The sequence below is a fragment of the Bos indicus x Bos taurus genome, chromosome 2 (genome assembly GCF_003369695.1).
Source record: "Bos indicus x Bos taurus breed Angus x Brahman F1 hybrid chromosome 2, Bos_hybrid_MaternalHap_v2.0, whole genome shotgun sequence".
Lineage (NCBI taxonomy): Eukaryota > Metazoa > Chordata > Mammalia > Artiodactyla > Bovidae > Bos > Bos indicus x Bos taurus.
In genome coordinates, this window is record NC_040077.1 from 36,660,978 (window position 1) to 36,678,896 (window position 17,919).

At 37.6% G+C, this 17,919-nt stretch overlaps 1 protein-coding gene across 17 annotated transcripts in view; it reads left to right on the top strand.

Moving 5' to 3' along the window:
* Positions 1-17,919, top strand: part of BAZ2B (bromodomain adjacent to zinc finger domain 2B) — a 421,537-nt gene that overhangs the window by 169,620 nt on the left and 233,998 nt on the right. The gene's annotated exons all lie outside the window — the stretch shown is intronic.

Consider the following 17,919-nt stretch of genomic DNA (forward strand, 5'->3'; position numbering starts at 1 on the left):
CCCGGCTACCCCGCGCTCCCTCCTGCGCCGCCCTCCCGCGCGCGGCCCCTCTCCCGGGGCGCCTCACTCGTAGCGCGCGGCCGTCAGAGGTTCGGGGCACGCGGAGGCGGCGGCCTGGTGGGCCCCGGGGCGGCGGGCGGGGGCGCTGCTGTGGACCGGGGCACTGATGCGGGCGCCGCCAAGAGAACATTTAATTACAACTGTTTGAATTCAAGAATTTCAGAAAGAGAGGTAGTGTTCAGATTTAACATTATCAGATGTTAAATAAGTTAAAAACTTAAGTATTCATATGAGAGTTTCATAAGTACCTGATAACAGAAACCCTTTCTCATAATGTCAAGGTTGTGAAGCTTTCTCTAGCCCCTTAAGTCAAGAAAAGTGGGTAGATTTCAACACTGACTCAGGCTGAAAGTATTGAGAGAGTAGTTCAAGTGTTCACCATGGGACTGGAATAAAATGAGATGGGGGAAGGCTGATATATTCAAAGAAAATGGAGAGATTAAAGGACTCGTCAGGGTAGATAAGATTGTGGTTGAAATGGGGATATTATAGATTTTTTCAGAGCTGAAGCTGTACTAAGTATTTATATATTATATAATATACATCTTATATATATAATTTTTTCTTCAGAAATTTTCAGAACTCAGGAGAATTTCTGTTTTTAAGCTCTATGTTATTGGATTCAGCAAAAAGTTTATTCAGGTTTTTCCATAACATCTTTGGCCAACCCAGTATATTCCACTGAAATGTCATTATCTTCTAAATGATCTATCTCTTCTTCCTGGCCATCAGTAATTCTACTGAAGCCTATACATATGTGGTCCTCAGTTTAATTTTATTAAAGCATTGCTCTAACTCTTTTGTTTCTCTACTTGAAGATATTTAGTGACTTTCTGTTTCTTGTATGATCAAATCCAGACTATCTAACTTGGTATTCAAGACCCCTCCTAAGTTTGGCTGTAACATATTTCCCAAATATCTTATTATTCAAGAAGAAGACCCACTACATTCCACACAATGTGGACTACATACTCCACCCTGAATATACATTTTGTCTCCATACTTACATTCATGTCATCCCCTTTTCCTGGAATATGCTTTTTCTTTTTCAGGCTTATATTGCTCTTGATGAAATCAAACCTCCTCTTGAATGTCCTGTACACATGTAATCATCTCTCTGAGGCTTTCCCTAATCATCCTAATTGAAAATAACTCTCTCTCCTTAGTTGTTTGGTAATACTGAATTTTTATTATTCTGATGTAACTGATAACATATATTCCCCTGTATTTTGCATATTTTAATATGTATTTAATAAATGCATATTTTAATATGTCTTTTCTAATTGTATCCAGGAAAATGTTTTGTTAGTACCCACAAAGAACTAAATTAGTATCTTTGTGTGTGTGTGTACTCAGTCATGTCTGACACTTTGTGACCGCCCCCCCCTCCCCCGCAAGGACTGTAGACTGCCAGGCTCTTCCATCCATGGGATTTCCCAGGCAAGAGCACTGGAGTGGTTTGCCATTTCCTTCTGCATGGACTCTTCCCAACCCAGAGATCGAACCTGTGTGTGCTTTATCTCCTGCGGTGGCAGGCAGATTCTTTACCACTGAACCACCTGGGAAGCCAGAGTATCTTTCAGTTTGATTCAGTTCAGTCGCTCAGTCGTGTCCAACTCTTTGTAACCCTATCATAGACTGCAGCACGCCAGGCCTCCCTGTCCATCACCAACTCCCAGAGTTTACTCAAACTCATCGCCATTGAGTTGGTGATGCTGTGCAACCATCTCATCCTCTGTCGTCCCCTTCTCCTCCTGCCTTCATTCTTTCCCAGCATCAGGGTCTTTCCCAGTGAGTCAGTTCTTTGCATCAGATGGCCAAAGTATGGGAACTTCAGCATCAGTTCTTCCAATGAATATTCAAGACTGATTTCCTTTAGGATGGACTGGTTGGATCTCCTTGCTGTCCAAGGGACTCTCAAGAGTCTTCTCCAACACCACAGTTCAAAAGCATCAATTCTTCGGTGCTCAGCTTTCTTTATAGTCCAACTCTCACATCCACACATGACTATTGGAAAAACCATAGCTTTGACCTTTGTTGGTAAAGTGATATCTCTGCTTTTTAATATGCTGTCTAGGTTGGTCATAGCTTTTCTTCCAAGGAGCAAGTGTCTTTTAATTTTATGGCTGCAGTGAACTTCCAGATGTTCAAGCTGGATTTTAAAAAGGCAGAAGAACCAGAGATTAAATTGCCAACATCCATCAGATCATTGAAAAAAGATTATCTTTAGTTTTCTCACATTAAAACTGAAACAAGGATATGAATACATGAATGTCCAAAATTGAGCCATAGGAAGCAGGCTAGATAGGAAAGAGACTAACTTTTAGAACCAGAGCAAGTACTGATGTCACTGCATGTATACTGTGTATATGACCTTTAGCAAGTCAGCCTCTTTGTGCCTCTGTATTTTCACAAAATGATTTATGCATATATGTAAAAGGATTTTTATAAATATTAGTTACCTTTCTTCCCTCTTATGTAACTTTTTGGTTTGCTCTTTTATTGATATGAGAAGGGGCATTTCCTTCTCCAGGGGATCTTCCCGACCCAGGAATGGAACCTGGGTCTCCTGCATTGCAGGCAGACGCTTTACCGTCTGAGCCACCAGGGAAGCCCTTATGAAGAATAGGGATATATTCAAATTTACCTTACTTCCACACTATGATCTTTTCGTCTATTCATTTTAATATATGGATTTTTACTTTCTATCTTATATATAGAAATGATAACTTTGCTGACTCACATAAGATCCAGGAAAGAAACTGATTAGATCTGTTGATATTATGTGATTTTTTTTGGGAATTGGGGGAAGGGAGTCAGACCTCATTAGAATACCAACATCTTAAAAGACCAGAATTAACTTTAGAACAGTTTAGGTTGTGCTAAATTCCGCTTATGTAACAAATGACAAAACCAACATTCAAGAGTTTGAAGGTAGGTGGCTTGCATAATGGTTAAGAGGAACTGGGTTAGAAAAACCTTTACATTTGTGCTGTGATATTTAATATAGCCGTTTTGCTCTTGAGTCACTTATCCAGTTTGTTTTTTTTTCTGTTTAAAGTGGAATAATGTTTAATGGAATGTTGTGAATACTAAATGAAAAAATGCTTACTACAGAAGCACAAAACCCAGACCAAAGTGGTAAATTCTTTTGACCCCTTACAGTCATCATCATCTGTAAAGTTACTTGCTGAAAGTCACGTACTGCGAGATCTTGATCAAAACCTGGTTTTTATTTTCTTTTTTTTTTTTAATTTTATTTTTAAACTTTACATAATTGTATTAGTTTTGCCAAATATCAAAATGAATCCGCCACAGGTATACATGTGTTCCCCATCCTGAACCCTCCTCCCTCCTCCCTCCCCATGTTTTTCTTTATTCTAACTTTTACTTCTGTTTTGTGATCACTCTACTTGATTAAAAATCTCTATATAGCATTTCTAAGAGATACAATAAACTAACTGATGGACTTTTTTCTTCCCAAATCTCCCCAAATCCTGTATCTTCTCTAAGAGTATTCACGCAGTTTCATTTACATGCAGTTTTGTTTATACGTAGTTTTATTAATACAATGGTTATATTTTATTTTAAATATTCTTATTTAACATTTTAACTCATATTTAATAACCTGTTACAAAGCAACTTTTATAATAATTAAAGTAGCTTTTTCTGTTTTTATTGAAATTTCTTTTTCCTGTTGGTAATTTTACTGTGAATGTTATTTAAACTTCATAGAGATTAATCTCTACCAACAGAAATATTTAACTTAAAAATTGAAATTTAGAAGAAATTACTATATAATTTTATAGTATACACACTACTAGAAATATTGGTGTTAAATAGTAAATGTCAGTTATGTACCTACCTCAGATAATATATTGGATAAGGCAATGGCACCTCACTCCAGTACTCTTGCCTGGAAAATCCCATGGGCGGAGGAACCTGGTAGGCTGCAGTCCATGGGGTCGCTAAGAGTCGGACACGACTGAGCGACTTCACTTTCACTTTTCACTTTCATGCATTGGAGAAGGAAATGGCAACCCACTCCAGTGTTCTTGCCTGGAGAATCCCAGGGACGGGGGAGCCTGGTGGGCTGCCGTCTATGGGGTCGCACAGAGTCGGACACGACTGAAGTGACTTAACAGCAGCAGCAAATAATATATATCCAAGTCCGGCAATGATGGACTGTTGTACCCTAACGTTGGTTTTCCTCATCTACTAATCTTTTCCCAGCCTATTACTACCTGGAATGAAACTATCACTTTCAGTCTCACAGCTAAATGTGGTCATGTGACTAAGTTTTAACTAGAGATACATAAGAAGTAGGACTGTGTGTAGTTTGCGTGGAAAGTAGCCTTAAAGGAAGAGGGGTATGTGTTCTTTTCCCCCTTTCCTCTATGCTTGCTGATATGTGGATCTGATAAGTGAACAATGAGGGAAAACCACAAATTCAGAATGGGCAAAGCAGTAAGATTGAAAGTCCCTGATAACTTCAGAAAGTCACCTTGCGCACTCTGACTTGCTTATACCCTTGACTTGAATGGGATAAACTTCTATCTTATAAGCCACTCAGTTTTGGGCTGTCACTCATAGCCAAAATTTACCTTGATTTACATCAAGATAATATAACAGAGTTTACACCATTGTTTTAATGTCTTTGATTTATTTATATTTCATTTCTTTCCCTTGAACTCTGTTGTCACTTTTTTTTGATATAAATTTATTTATTTTATTTGGAGGCTAATTACTTTACAATATTGTAGTGGTTTTGCCATACATTGACATGAATGCACCATGGATGTACATGTGTTCCCCATCCTGAACCCCCCTCCCACCTCCCTTCCATCCCATCCCTGTGGGTCATCCCAGTGCACCAGCCCCGAGCACCCTATCTCATGCATCGAACCTGGACTGGCGATTCTTATATATGATAATATACATGTTTCAATGCCATTCTCCCAAATCATTCCACCCTCTCCCTCTCCCACAGAGTCCAAAAGACTGTTTTATACATCTGTGTCTCTTTTGCTGTCTCGCATATAGGGTTATCATCATCATCTTTCTAAATTCCATATATATGCATTAGTAGGGACAGGGGAGCCTGGTGGGCTGCTGTCTGTGGGGTTGCACAGGGTCGGACATGACTGAAGTGACACAGCAGCAGCAGCATACTGTATTGGTGTTTTTCTTTCTGACTTACTTCACTCTGTATAATAGGCTCTAGTTTCATCCACCTCATTAGACTGATTCAAATGCATTGTTTTTAATAGCTGAGTAATATTCCATTGTGTATATGTACCACAGCTTTCTTATCCATTCGTCTGCCAATGGACATCTGGGTTGCTTCCATGTCTCGGCTATTATAAACAGTGCTGTGATGAACACTGGGGTACACATGTCTTTTTCAATTCTGGTTTCCTCAGTGTGTATGCCCAGTAGTGGGATTGCTGGGTCATATGGCAGTTCTATTTGCAGTTTTTTAAGGAGTCTCCACACTGTTCTCCATAGTGGCTGTACTAGTTTGCATTCCCAGTGTAAGAGGGTTCCCTTTTCTCCACACCCTCTCTAGCATTTATTGCTTATAGACTTTAGGATAGCAGCCGTTCTGACTGGCGTGAATGGTACCTCATTGTGGTTTTGACTTGCCTTTCTCTGATAATGAGTGATGTTTAGCATCTTTTCATGTGTATGTCTAGCCATCTGTATGTCTTCTTTGGAGAAATAACTGTTTAGTTCTTTGGGCCATTTTTTGATTGGGTCGTTTATTTTTCTGGAATTGAGCTGCAGGAGTTGCTTGTATATTTTTGAGATTAATTCTTTGTCTGGTGCTTCGTTTACTATTATTTTCTCCCATTCTGATGTTGTCACTTTTTGATGGCTTGAATTTTAGAAGAAGAATAGAATGATTCACTCTCTTTGTCTCGGAAAGGAGACTAGGGAAATCTTTAAAAAGACTAGGGAAATCTTTAAATATTTAAAGAAAAACTAGACATCTAGGCTAGTTTTGAGGTATGAGTTACAAGAGAATACAGAAAGAGAAAATAAGCATATAGATTGAAAATAACATGTATTCAGGGACATTCAACCATTTTAGTTCATTATTGTTGAAATGTAAAATTTGAGGAAGTTATGAGCCTAGAAGTCAGATCTTATAGGAGTTTACAAACCAAAAAGTTTGTTAAGTGCGGAGTACCTAATGAAGTTTCTTCTAATGTTAATAAGTTTAGTATTACTCATGGTTTTTCCCATTAAATATTTTTAAAATAAATATATTTTTATACAAAGCGTTTAGGAAGGAAGAACAAAACTATTTATTCACTCCTTAAGATACTAGATGATCTCTATTTGAGCCTTTGACAAATATAGAAGGCATAGTATTACATTTACAGGTAATTAACTGAGAGTCAGAAGGGTAAAGTGTCTTTCCCAGTGTGCTAGTTAAGTCATTATTTGGAAATTACAAACATCAAACATTTAAGAACAAGTCTGCTATGTATTATATGACTTTTATTTTTCTTCTTTTCTAATACCAAAAAGAGTTATAGCCAAATTTAAAATATCTTTAATAAAATATAATAAGTGATTGAGCCAGAATTTATGGAAATAAAGAATTTCCATATTTTATGACAATGAATACATCTAAAACATTAAATTTAAAAATCTACCATCTTAAAATCATGAACTGTCTTAAACATTTTGTTTTCTAGAGTCTGAATTGTGAACATGTCTTCAAAGTTAGTATATAGCAGCCATTTAAATTACTTTATACAGATCAATTTTCTATTGCTATTGTGTATTTGAGTAAAAGAAACCTCCATTCACTCCTATTGCATCTCACCAAAAAGTTGCAGTTTTAACATTAGAGGAGCTAATAGTATGCATGGTGTTCTTAGTATGAGTACCTGTAGATAGAAGTGATACCCTGTTGCAGAGACCCTACTGAACTTCTTTCAACAAGTGAAAATGTACAATGTTACATACTCATTTGAATTAAAGATGGAAAGTAAAAGTGAAAAGTTGCTCAGTTGTGTCCAACTCTGGAAGCCCATGGACTACACAGTCCATGGAATTCTCTAGAGATCCCCTTTCCCTTCTCCAGGGGATCTTCCCAACCCAGGGATCGAACCCAGGTCTCCCACATTGCAGGCAGATTCTTTACCAGCTGAGCTATCAGGGAAGCCCTGAATCCTTGGATTAAAGATTACTTCTTATGTAAAAATTCTAAATGAGCTACTATTTAATGCTGCTAAGTCACTTCAGTCGTGTCCGACTCTGTGCGACCCCATAGACGGTAGCCCACCAGGCTCCACCGTCCCTGGGATTCTCCAGGCAGGAACACTGGAGTGGGTTGCCATTTCCTTCCCCAATGCATGAAAGTGAAAAGTGAAAGTGAAGTCGCTCAGTCATGTCCGACCCTCAGCGACCCCATGGACTACAGCCTTCCAGGCTCCTCTGTCCATGGGATTTTCCAGGCAAGAGTACTGGAGTGGTGTGCCATTGCCTTCTCCAACTATTTAATAGATCTTCCTAAAAATAAAAGATACAGTAACCTTAATATATGCATGAGAGAATATAAAAGAAAAATAATTTTCTAATTTGGTTTGGTATTTTTAATTGTAATCAGCAAAGAGTCTAGCACCTAGACTACTAGGTAAATATTTTCTGAATTAAAAATGACTTGAAAGTTAATCTGATTAACACATTATTCTTTTCCTTTCACACCTTCTAGAATACCAGTGCACAGATCTTCTGTGAGATATACGTTTGTTGAAATGTTTGTCATGGAGTAGATAAAATACAAATAGAGTCTACAGAAACTGATTCAGAGATGAGCAGAAGTGTGTTACAGACTGAGTTATGGGATTATGATATTCGACTCTTTCATTCTTTTTCTACTAATACACGAAGGAAAAACTGAAGAGGAGAAAAGATTTTGATATAAATGGAAATAGAAAAATTCTTATATATTGCATCCAGTTATTGTTGTTCAGTCTCCCAGTTGTGTCCGACTTTTGCCAACTCCATGAACTGCTGCACACCAGGCCTCCCTGTCCCTCACCATCTCCCAGAGTTTGCCTAAGTTCATGTTCATTGTTTCGGTGATGTCATCCAGCCATCTCATCCTCTGATGTCCTCTTCTCCTTCTGCCCTCAATCTTTCCCAGCATCAGGGACTTTTCCAATGAGTCATCTGTTCACATCAGATGACCAAAATACTGGAGCTCAAGCTTTAGCATCAGACCTTCCAGTGAATATTCAGGATTGATCTCCCTTAAAATTGACTGGTTGATCTTGCTGTCCAGGGGACTCTGAACAGTCTTCTCCAGCACCACAGTGTGAAGGCATCAATTCTTTGGTGTTCTCCCTTCTTTACAGGTCTCACAGCCATACGTGAGCACTGGGAAAACCATTCTTGACTATATGGACCTTTGTCAGCAGAGTAATGTCTGTGCTTTTCTATACACAGTCAAGGTTGGTCATTGTTTTTCTGCCAAGAAGCAATCATCTGATTTCATGGCTGCAATCACCATCCAGTGGTTTTAGAGCCCAAAAGAAGAAATCTGTCACTGCTTCTACCTTTTCCCCTTGTATTTGCCATGCAATAATGGGGCCAGATGCCATGATCTTAGTTTTTTTTTAATATTTAGTCTTAAGATGGCTCTTTCACTTTCCTCCTTCACCCTCATCAAGAGGCTCTGTAGTTCCTCTTTGCTTTCTGCCATTAGAGTGGTATCATCCACATGTTTGAGGTTGTTGATGTTTCTCCTGCCTATCTTGATTCCAGCTTGTAACTCATCCAGACTGGCATTTCTTATGATGTGCGCAGCATGTAGATTAAACAAACATGGTGACAGCAGACAGCCCTATTGTACTCCTTTCTCAGTCTTTAACCAGTCAGTTGTTCCATACAGGGGACTGTTGCTTCTTTACCCACATACAGGTTTCTCAGGAGACCTGATGGTCTGGTATTCCCATCTCTCTAAGAGCTTTCCACAGTTTGTCATGATCCACACAGTTAAAAGCTTTAGCATAGTCAATGAAACAGAGCTAGATGTGTTTCTGAAATTCCCTTGCTTTCTCTATAATCCACCAAATGCTGGCAACTGGATCTCTAGTTCCTCTTCCTTTTCTAAACTCAGCTTGGACATCTAGAAGTTCTTAGTTCACATAATGCTGAATCAGCCTAGCATGCAAGATTTTAAGCATGACCTTACTAGTATGGGAGATGAGTGCAATTATCTGATGGTTAACACATTCTTTAGTACTACCCTTCTTGGGAATCGGGATGAGGATTTGAGAATTGACCTTTTCCAGTCCTGTGGCCCTTCTGGGTCTTCCAGATTTGCTGACATAATGAATGCAAAACCTTGATGGCATCATCCTTTAGGGATCTGAATAGCTATGTTGGAATTTCATTCCATCCACTAGCTTTATTAACAGCAGTGCTTCTTAAGGCCCACTTCACACTCCAGAATGTCTGTCTCTGGGTGACAAACCATACCGTTGTAGTAATCCAGTTCATTAAGATATTTTTTATACAGTTCTTCTGTGTATTCTTTCCATCTCATCTTGATCTCTTCAGCATTTACTAGGTCTCTACCATTTTTATCCTTTATTGTGCCCGTCTTTGGGTGGAATGCTCCCTTGATGTTTCCAATTTTCCTGAAGAGATCTCTAATCTTTCTCCCTTTGTTGTTTTCTTCTATTATTAAGCACTATTCATTGAAGAAGGCCTTCTTATCTCTGCTAGATATTCTTCGGAACTCTGTGTTTAATTGGATATATGTTTCCCTCCCTGTCTTGCTTTTCACTTCTCTTTGTTCTTCCGCTATTTGTAAAGCCTCCTCAGATAACCACTTTGGCTTCTTTTCTTTTTCTTTGGGATGGTTTTGTTTGCTGCCTCCTGTACAATATGGACCTCTGTCCATAGTTCTTCAGGCACACTGTTAACTAGATCTAGGCCCTTGAATCTCTTCATTGCCTCTACTGTGAATTCATACATGATATGATTTAAGTCATACCTGGCTGGCCTAGTGTTTTTCCCAGTTTTCTTTAGGTTAAGCCTGAATTTTGTTTTGAGAAGCTGATGATCTGAGCCACAGTCAGCTCCAGGTCTTTTTTGTTGTTGTTGTTGGCTGTATACAGCTTCTCCATCTTTGGCTACAAAGGATATAATCAATTTGATTTTGGTATTGACCATTTGGCAATGTCCATATGCAAAGTCGTCTCTCATGTTGTTGAAAAAAGGGTATTTGCTAAGACTAGCGCATCCTCTTGGCAGAATTCAGTTAGTTTTTGCCCTGCTTCATTTTGTTCTCCAAGGCCAAACTTGCCTGTTATTCCAGGTATATCTTGACTTCATACTTTGCATTCCAATCTCCAATGATGAATAGAACACCTTTTTTTTAGGTGTTAGTTCTAGAAGATCTTCTAGGTCTTCGTAGAACTGATCAACTTCAGCTTCTTTAGCATAGGTGGTAGGGGCATAGACTTAGATTACTGTGATGTTGAATGGCTTGCATTGGAAATGAACTGAAATCATTCTGTCATATTTGAGTTTGCACCCAAATACTGTATTTCGGACTCTTTTGTTGATTATGAGGGCTATTCTGTTTCTTCTATGGTATTCTTGCCCACAATAGTAGATATAATGGTCATTTGAATTAAATTAATTCATTCCATTTTAGTTCACGAATTCCTAGGATGTTGATGTTTATTCTGATAATCTCCTGCTTGACCACGTCCAGTTTTCCGTGATTCATGGACCTAACATTCCAAGTTCCTGTACAATACTGTTCTTTGCAGCATCAGATTTTACTTTCATCACCAGACCCATCCACAACTGAGCATTGTATCTGCTTTGGTCTAGCTGCTTCGTTCATTCTGGGCTATGGTAATTCTCCTCTGCTCTTCCCCAGCAGCATATTAGACACCTTCAGACCTGGGGGACTCATCTTTTGGTTTCATCTTTTTGGCCTTTTATACAGTTTGTGAGGTTCTCATTGCAAGTATACTGGGGTGGTTTGCCATTCCATCCTCCAGAGGATCACGATTTGTCAGAACTCCCTGCTATGACCCGTCCATCTTGGGTGACCCTACACGGCAAGGCTCATAGCTTCATTGGGTTATGCAAGCCCCTTCACCTTGACAAGGCAGTGATCCTTGAAGGGGGTATTACATCATAAGGGTACCTAAAATTAGCATGTCATAGATGTTAAAATAAGTCTAACTAATAGAAGTATTCCTGATGCTTTCCTTATGTGAGTATCTTTAAAAAGCATTACATCAATAAGTATAAGTGAACTTTGCCACATGCAAAGTATGCCATTTATTTTTATGCTGCTTGGAATCTTATTATCTGATTTTCTTTCTTAGAAGAAAACTCCTCACCTTTTGTTCATAAAATTGATAAATTTCTCTTTATTGTCTTTGCCAATGAATATTCATGTCTTTTTTTACTCAAGTTTGTATCATATTTTCAATCTTATGGAAAAAAAATTATAGAAAGCTTAAACACTTGGCACTAAACTCACATGTCAGAGCTGCCCTCATATGTTACCTCCTCCATAAAACCTCTGCAGTTGGAATTAATCTCCCCATCATTTCTGCCTGTATAGTGTTTGTTATTTTTATTATAGCATTGTTCTTCAACATGGGAGTCCTTGGACCTGAGTACATAAATATGTTCTGTCTGTGGGAGAGAGTGTGTGCTACAAGAATTTATAAATTTCAACCCTTTATTAGGGTTGAAAGAAGAAATATTCTTGGATCATCTAGGATGCTTACCTTATAAGCAGTTACTTCATTAGACTTTCAGGGCTATGAATGTGTTAAGTCAGTTTAATGAGAAAAGGATAAAAATAGATTTGATAGGTACAGATGGTTTATTTTTACCAACTTAGGGCCAGTTGACATCAAAATGGACTAAATTATAGCTTTGCAGCGTTTTAGTAGAAAGAAATGGTGGGAATATTAAATTGTTGATGGAACACTAATATGTGTTATAAGTATGCATATGTGTGTGTGTGTATGTTCATTCACTCAGTCATGTCTGACTCTGCAATCCTACTGGACTGTAGCCTGCCAGGCTCCTCTGTCCATGGAATTTCCCAAGCAAGAATACTGAAGTGGGTTGCTGTTTCCTCCTCCAGGGAGTACTGACCCAGGGATCAAAGCCATGTCTCCTGTGTCTCCTGCATTGGCAGGCAGATTCTCTGCCACTGAGTCACCTATAAGATATGCATGCCAAACTCAAATGTAACTAGAAAATAATGGGCAAAAAGCAGTCAGCTGCATATTTATGTTCAGTACAGTGATTTTTTTTTTTGAGCAAAAATATCATATTGATAGCAAGCAATTTGTAATCTGTTATTTTTCTGGCTTTTATGTACATAGTTTGTAAATTTGTTTTGATACTATTTTTACTCTAGTAAGACCTGAAAGCAAGAAGAGTTTATCCTTATCCATAATTTTGCTTTTTCAGGTATTTCAATAATGTAATCATGTGTCTATTAACACCTGTCCACAACACATTTTTTCTTTCTTTATAAGGATTTATATATACCCAAGATTCAGAAACATTCTTATAGAGCCTTTATCTGCCCTTGAGATGAGTTGTGTGTTTGGCTCTTTCACCTGTTTGATTGTAAAGTTCTTACAGTAAAGTCATAAATTATGTTAAATTCATTGTTTTTGTAAAGATTTTTTTATGTGGATCGTTTTTTAAAGTCTTTATTGAATTTGTTACAATATCACTACTTTGTTTTTGTGTTCTGGATTTTGGGCCATGGGGCATGTAAGACTTTAGCTACCAGACCAAGGATTGAACCCACACCCCCTGCATTGGAAGATGAAGTCTTAACCGCTGGACCACAGGGAAGTCTCTGTTTTATTCATTCTTGCCAGGTGGTGCTAGTGGTAAAGATCCCACCTGCCAATCCTAGAGACATAAGAGATGTGGGTTTGATCCCTGGGTCAGATAGATCCCCTGGAGGAGGGCATGGCAGTCCACTCCAGTATTCATGCCTGGAGAATCCCATGGACAGAGGAGTCTGGTGGGCTACAGTCAGTAGGGTCGCACAGAGTCAGATACGACTGAAGCAACTTAGCAACGCATGCACGCAGTTCCATTAGCGTCAATTACAATGCCTTCATTCTTGCAGTCCCATTAGAGTTGATTACAATGCCTTGTCCCCAGTAGAGGCACAACAGACATTTATGCAGAAAACTGGCCTCTGCAGATGTGCCTCTTAGTCTTGATAATCTGTTCAGTTAAACTAGAATAGATAAATATGTAGAAAACAATATAGGAAAAATACACTTTAACAGTTTGAAAATTCATACACGTTAACAAATTCCTCTTTTAAATTAAATATCCGATAGAATTTTGGTCACTTATAGTGTTGTATGAATCACTTTAATTTGATAGTCAAAGGATCTGTAGGGTAATAGCAGAATAAAGGTTTCATGGCAGTCTAGAACTGAATGTGGAGATGTAACCAGAGTGCTTCAGGTAGCAGGACAGTGCATCATTGCAAAATATAGTTTTTTATAGTTAGGGCAGCTTAGGAATATTGGTTTCCTAGGTGAGAGGAGACAAAAGAGAGGGAAATAGAGAAGGATATGGGAAGGTACTAAAGACAGTGCCTCGCTCCTTTTTTGTAATGGCCTGAAGCCGCAGTGCCTCGGGAACATTCCCTTTAGCTAAATTTAAATCTTCTAGAATAATACAGCAAGTATATTTTATACTTTCCCAATTCTTTTATGGTAGATTTTTATATAGTGTTGACATGGCATAGAGTTTAGTTGTCTTGTTAACTTCTTCAGGGTATTCCTATTTCCTGTTTAAACTGAATCACCTATTTCTAAATTTCAAAGCCATTCAAAGTTAGCCTTGTTCTATCCATGTAACTTCATTTTCCTCTACTTTTCCAACACAGTTTGTTTCCTAGTCAGAACAATCCTATAGCCACAACATACAATGATGATTTTGTCTACATGTCTTTTCCTGTACATCATTTCCTTTCTTGAAGTGTTGTTACCTTTCTTTCTCAAATGCCAATTCATTCTTCAAGTGGTCTTATCATCTTTTATGACAACTGTGACCTTCACTGAGCTTCCTTTCCTGTCAACATTTGATGTTTATTTCTTGCTCACAGATCTTTTTTTTTTTAATTTTAGAGCCCCTATTTCCAGTTCTGGGTGTGACATTGATGCCTAGCCATCCCACTGACGCTAATTCAGGATGTCTAAAGTTGACTCGTTCTCTTCCAATTCCCCAGAAACTTTCCCCTCTCTGTATGTTCCCTGTGTTGGTCAGTGATATCAACATCTAGTCAGCCACCAAAGCTTGTTAGTTACCTTCTTCAGAAGTGCTCTTCTAATCTGACATCAAATTCTGAACATTCTCTGTGTGCAGTATAATAATAAGATGTTTATCTAATGTTTATGGAGTTCTTGGTCTGTGCTAGGTACTAATCCAAGCATGTGACCTGTGATACCTCATTTAACCTCCCTAGTATCCTTATTTATCATTCGTATTTTTTATATAGGAAAACATAAATTTGTTAGCAAAAGTACCCATGAAGCTGTCCATCCAAATTAAAAATAAAAAAATCTGAATATGACTGGCCCTAATTTACAAGAAATAGTAAGGACAGAGGGACATACTAAATGACACCAGGGGTATAAAGTCAGGAAAGTCCAAACTGAGAAACTCGAAAAGACAAAAGATGTATTTTCTTCAATTGAAAATATTAATGGAAAAAATGCCTGGCATGGAGATTTATGGTAGGAACAGTTACAGATTCAAAGGAACTAAAAAGGAATATCAGCTAGTTCTAATGTACAGATCATATTTGAGTCCAGATCCAAACAAACACTTTAAAAATATTGTAAGACAAAGAAATGTCTACATTGATTCAATATTTATTAAGTATTGTTGTTAGAAATTATCTTAGATATGATAGTGGTGTTGGGCTCTTTGTTCATTTAGTACAAGTCTGTGACAAATATAAGCATCTTTGTCATAGGATGCGCTTGAGAAAAAAAGTGTATTCACAAAACACCTTATTTTTTCTTTTTTACTTGGCACCTTGGATAAAAGAGAATTTGCTAAAGGGACTGACAAAGCATTTAGTGCAATAGCCATTATTATAAATAAAATATAATTTCTTGATTTTGCTAACCATAATTCTCCTACAAAAAAAAAGATCACAATTGTGTCATACTTTTTCAGTATTCAGTGTTTGTTTCACAGAGATATGGTAAGTTCAGGGGAATAAAAACTAACATTTCTAGAACCTCTGTAAAAGTGATAATGATTATGATAGTGGTGGTGGTGAGAGTCAATATATAAGTGCTTAATTATGTACAAGGTACCCTTTTTTGAGTTTATTGTTTTAACTTATTTAATCTTCCTAACTTCATGAGGGGAGGTATCCTCATTTTACATTTGCAAAAACTGAGTCACAGAGGTGGTAAGCAAGTTGCCCAGGGTCAGGTGTTTATTAATCAGTGAAATTCAGGGTTCAAATCCAGGCAGTTTGACATGGAGCCTATGTCTTTACTATACTACACTGCCTCTCTCTTTGCACTGGTGCTAGGTTCTGTTAATATTTATTTCATTTATTTGGGTATATCTTAATTTCTTCTTCTTTTCCAAAGTATAGTTTTGCCAGGTATATAATCCTTGGTTAGCAGTTGTTTTCATTCTAGCACTTTAGATATGTCATTCCACTGCCTCTGGCCTCCATGCTTTCTGGTAAGAAATAGGATGTTAATTTTTTTGAGGACTTCTTGTACATGAAAATTCCTTCTTTCTTGATGCTTTCAAGATTCTGTCTTTGTCACTCAGCAGTTTAACTGTAATGTATCTGGCATGATTCTCTTTGAGTTTCTCCTACATGGAGTATATTAAGCTCGTTAGATATGTAGATTCTCATTTTGTTCACATTTCATTTTCTGTGTTTCCTTTTGTTCCTTGTCCATGGCTTCTTTTAGTGATTTTTAATATATTTAAGACAGGGAATTTGTTGCTGGTAGACCTCCTCTACAAGAAATGATAAAGGTAGTTCTTTAGGCTGAAATAAAAGGACATTAGACAGTAACTAGAAGCCATGAAGAAATAAAGAACTCCTGTGAAGATTACTGCATAAATGGGTGAAGACACAGTACTTCAAAGGAAAGACTAGGCCAGTGTAACTGGAGTATAGAGAACAAAGATTATGGTTTGAAATTAACAACCAGAAGATATAGGACACAGTAGAATAAGATAAGAATTTTTTCCTTTACCTTAAGGTCAATGAGATATGTCTGACTACCAAATTTAAGAAAGATTTAAGAAATTATAAGCTTCAAATCCTGTGTCCTGAAATTGTTTTTTATTATTTCAGCAGATGATAACTCGATGCCTGCTATATTTGAGGGATATGATTTTATCCTTTCTAAATGCAGTCATGGTTATATCAATTTTGTTGCCTCTGTTTGTGACCTGTTGCTTCTCAGTAAACTGGTGAACCCACAGTGTTCAGCAGTGACTATTAGAAACATATCTTTGATCTGAAGTGAAGTGTAAGTCACTTGGTTATGTCCGACTCTTTGTGACCCCATGGACTGTAGCCTGCCAGGCTCCTCTGTCCATGGAATTCTCCAGGCAAGAATACTGAAGTGGGTAGCCATTCCCTTCTCCAGGGATTGAACCCAGGTATCCTACATTGCAGGCTGATTTTTTACTGTCTGAGCTAACAGGGAAGCTCCAAGTTTGTTTGTTTTGTTTTGTTTTGTTTTGTTTTGTTTTGGTTGCACTGCATGCCGCATGGAACTTTCCTGAAAAGGAGGATTAGGGATCAAACCTATAACCCCTGGCAGTGGATGCATGGAGTCTTAGCCACTGGATGACCAGGGAATCTATTCTTAAGATTTCTTTCACTTTTCAATTCCTGCCCTCTAAGGGAGAATTAATAATGAATGCTAACTATGTGTCCGAAAGTTTCAAAGTATCATTATATCTTGAACTTACTGATGTTAAATGAGTGCTGCAAGTTGATCTAATTAGTTATGGTTGTAACTGGAATTCAGGTTTGTATTTCTCTAAATAAAGACAGTAATGTTTCTACTATAATTTATTCAAAGAATATAAAACTAATTTGTGTTCAAGAGACCTGAGTATATATATTCAGGAATAAAGTGCATAATGCTCAATAAATATTTGCTAGCTGACTGAATGACAGAAGCAGAATTATGGGAGAAAAGAATTCTAGAATTACCTGGTATGTGTCGAGGTGATTTTCTGAGAACATTCTTCAAACAAATCATAGACTGCCTTTCTCTCTTTTACTTAATTGTCTTTATTTTAGTGTACTTCAGTTATAATATTGATACTCAGTAAGGAAAGAGACATCATGTATGCTGTCAAATGGAAAGTTGCTTGTTCTCAAAAATTTTGATAAAATAATTCCTAGGTAGGGATTGTGAGTCTTTCGTTGGTCACCCTGTATATTATGTGCTTCAAATTCAGTCACTCAAAGTAATGTCCCTGGTTTTTCATATGCTGTCTAGGTTTGTCTAGGTTTGTCATAGCTTTTCTGCCAAGGAGCAAGCATCTTTTAATTTTATGGCTGCAGTCACCATCTGAAGTGATTTCGGAGCCCAGGAAAATAAAGACTGTCACTGTTTCCATTGTTTCCCTATTTGCATGAGGAAACAATTTTTTTTTTTTTTTTTTTTACCATTGAGCCATGAAGGGAAGCCCCAGAAGTTCTCTGAACCCCTTCAATTAAAGTTTTTTTTTTTTTTTTTGTCAATTTTATTTATCCTTTCAAAGAACCAGCTTTTGGTTTTGTTGATTTTTGCTATGGTC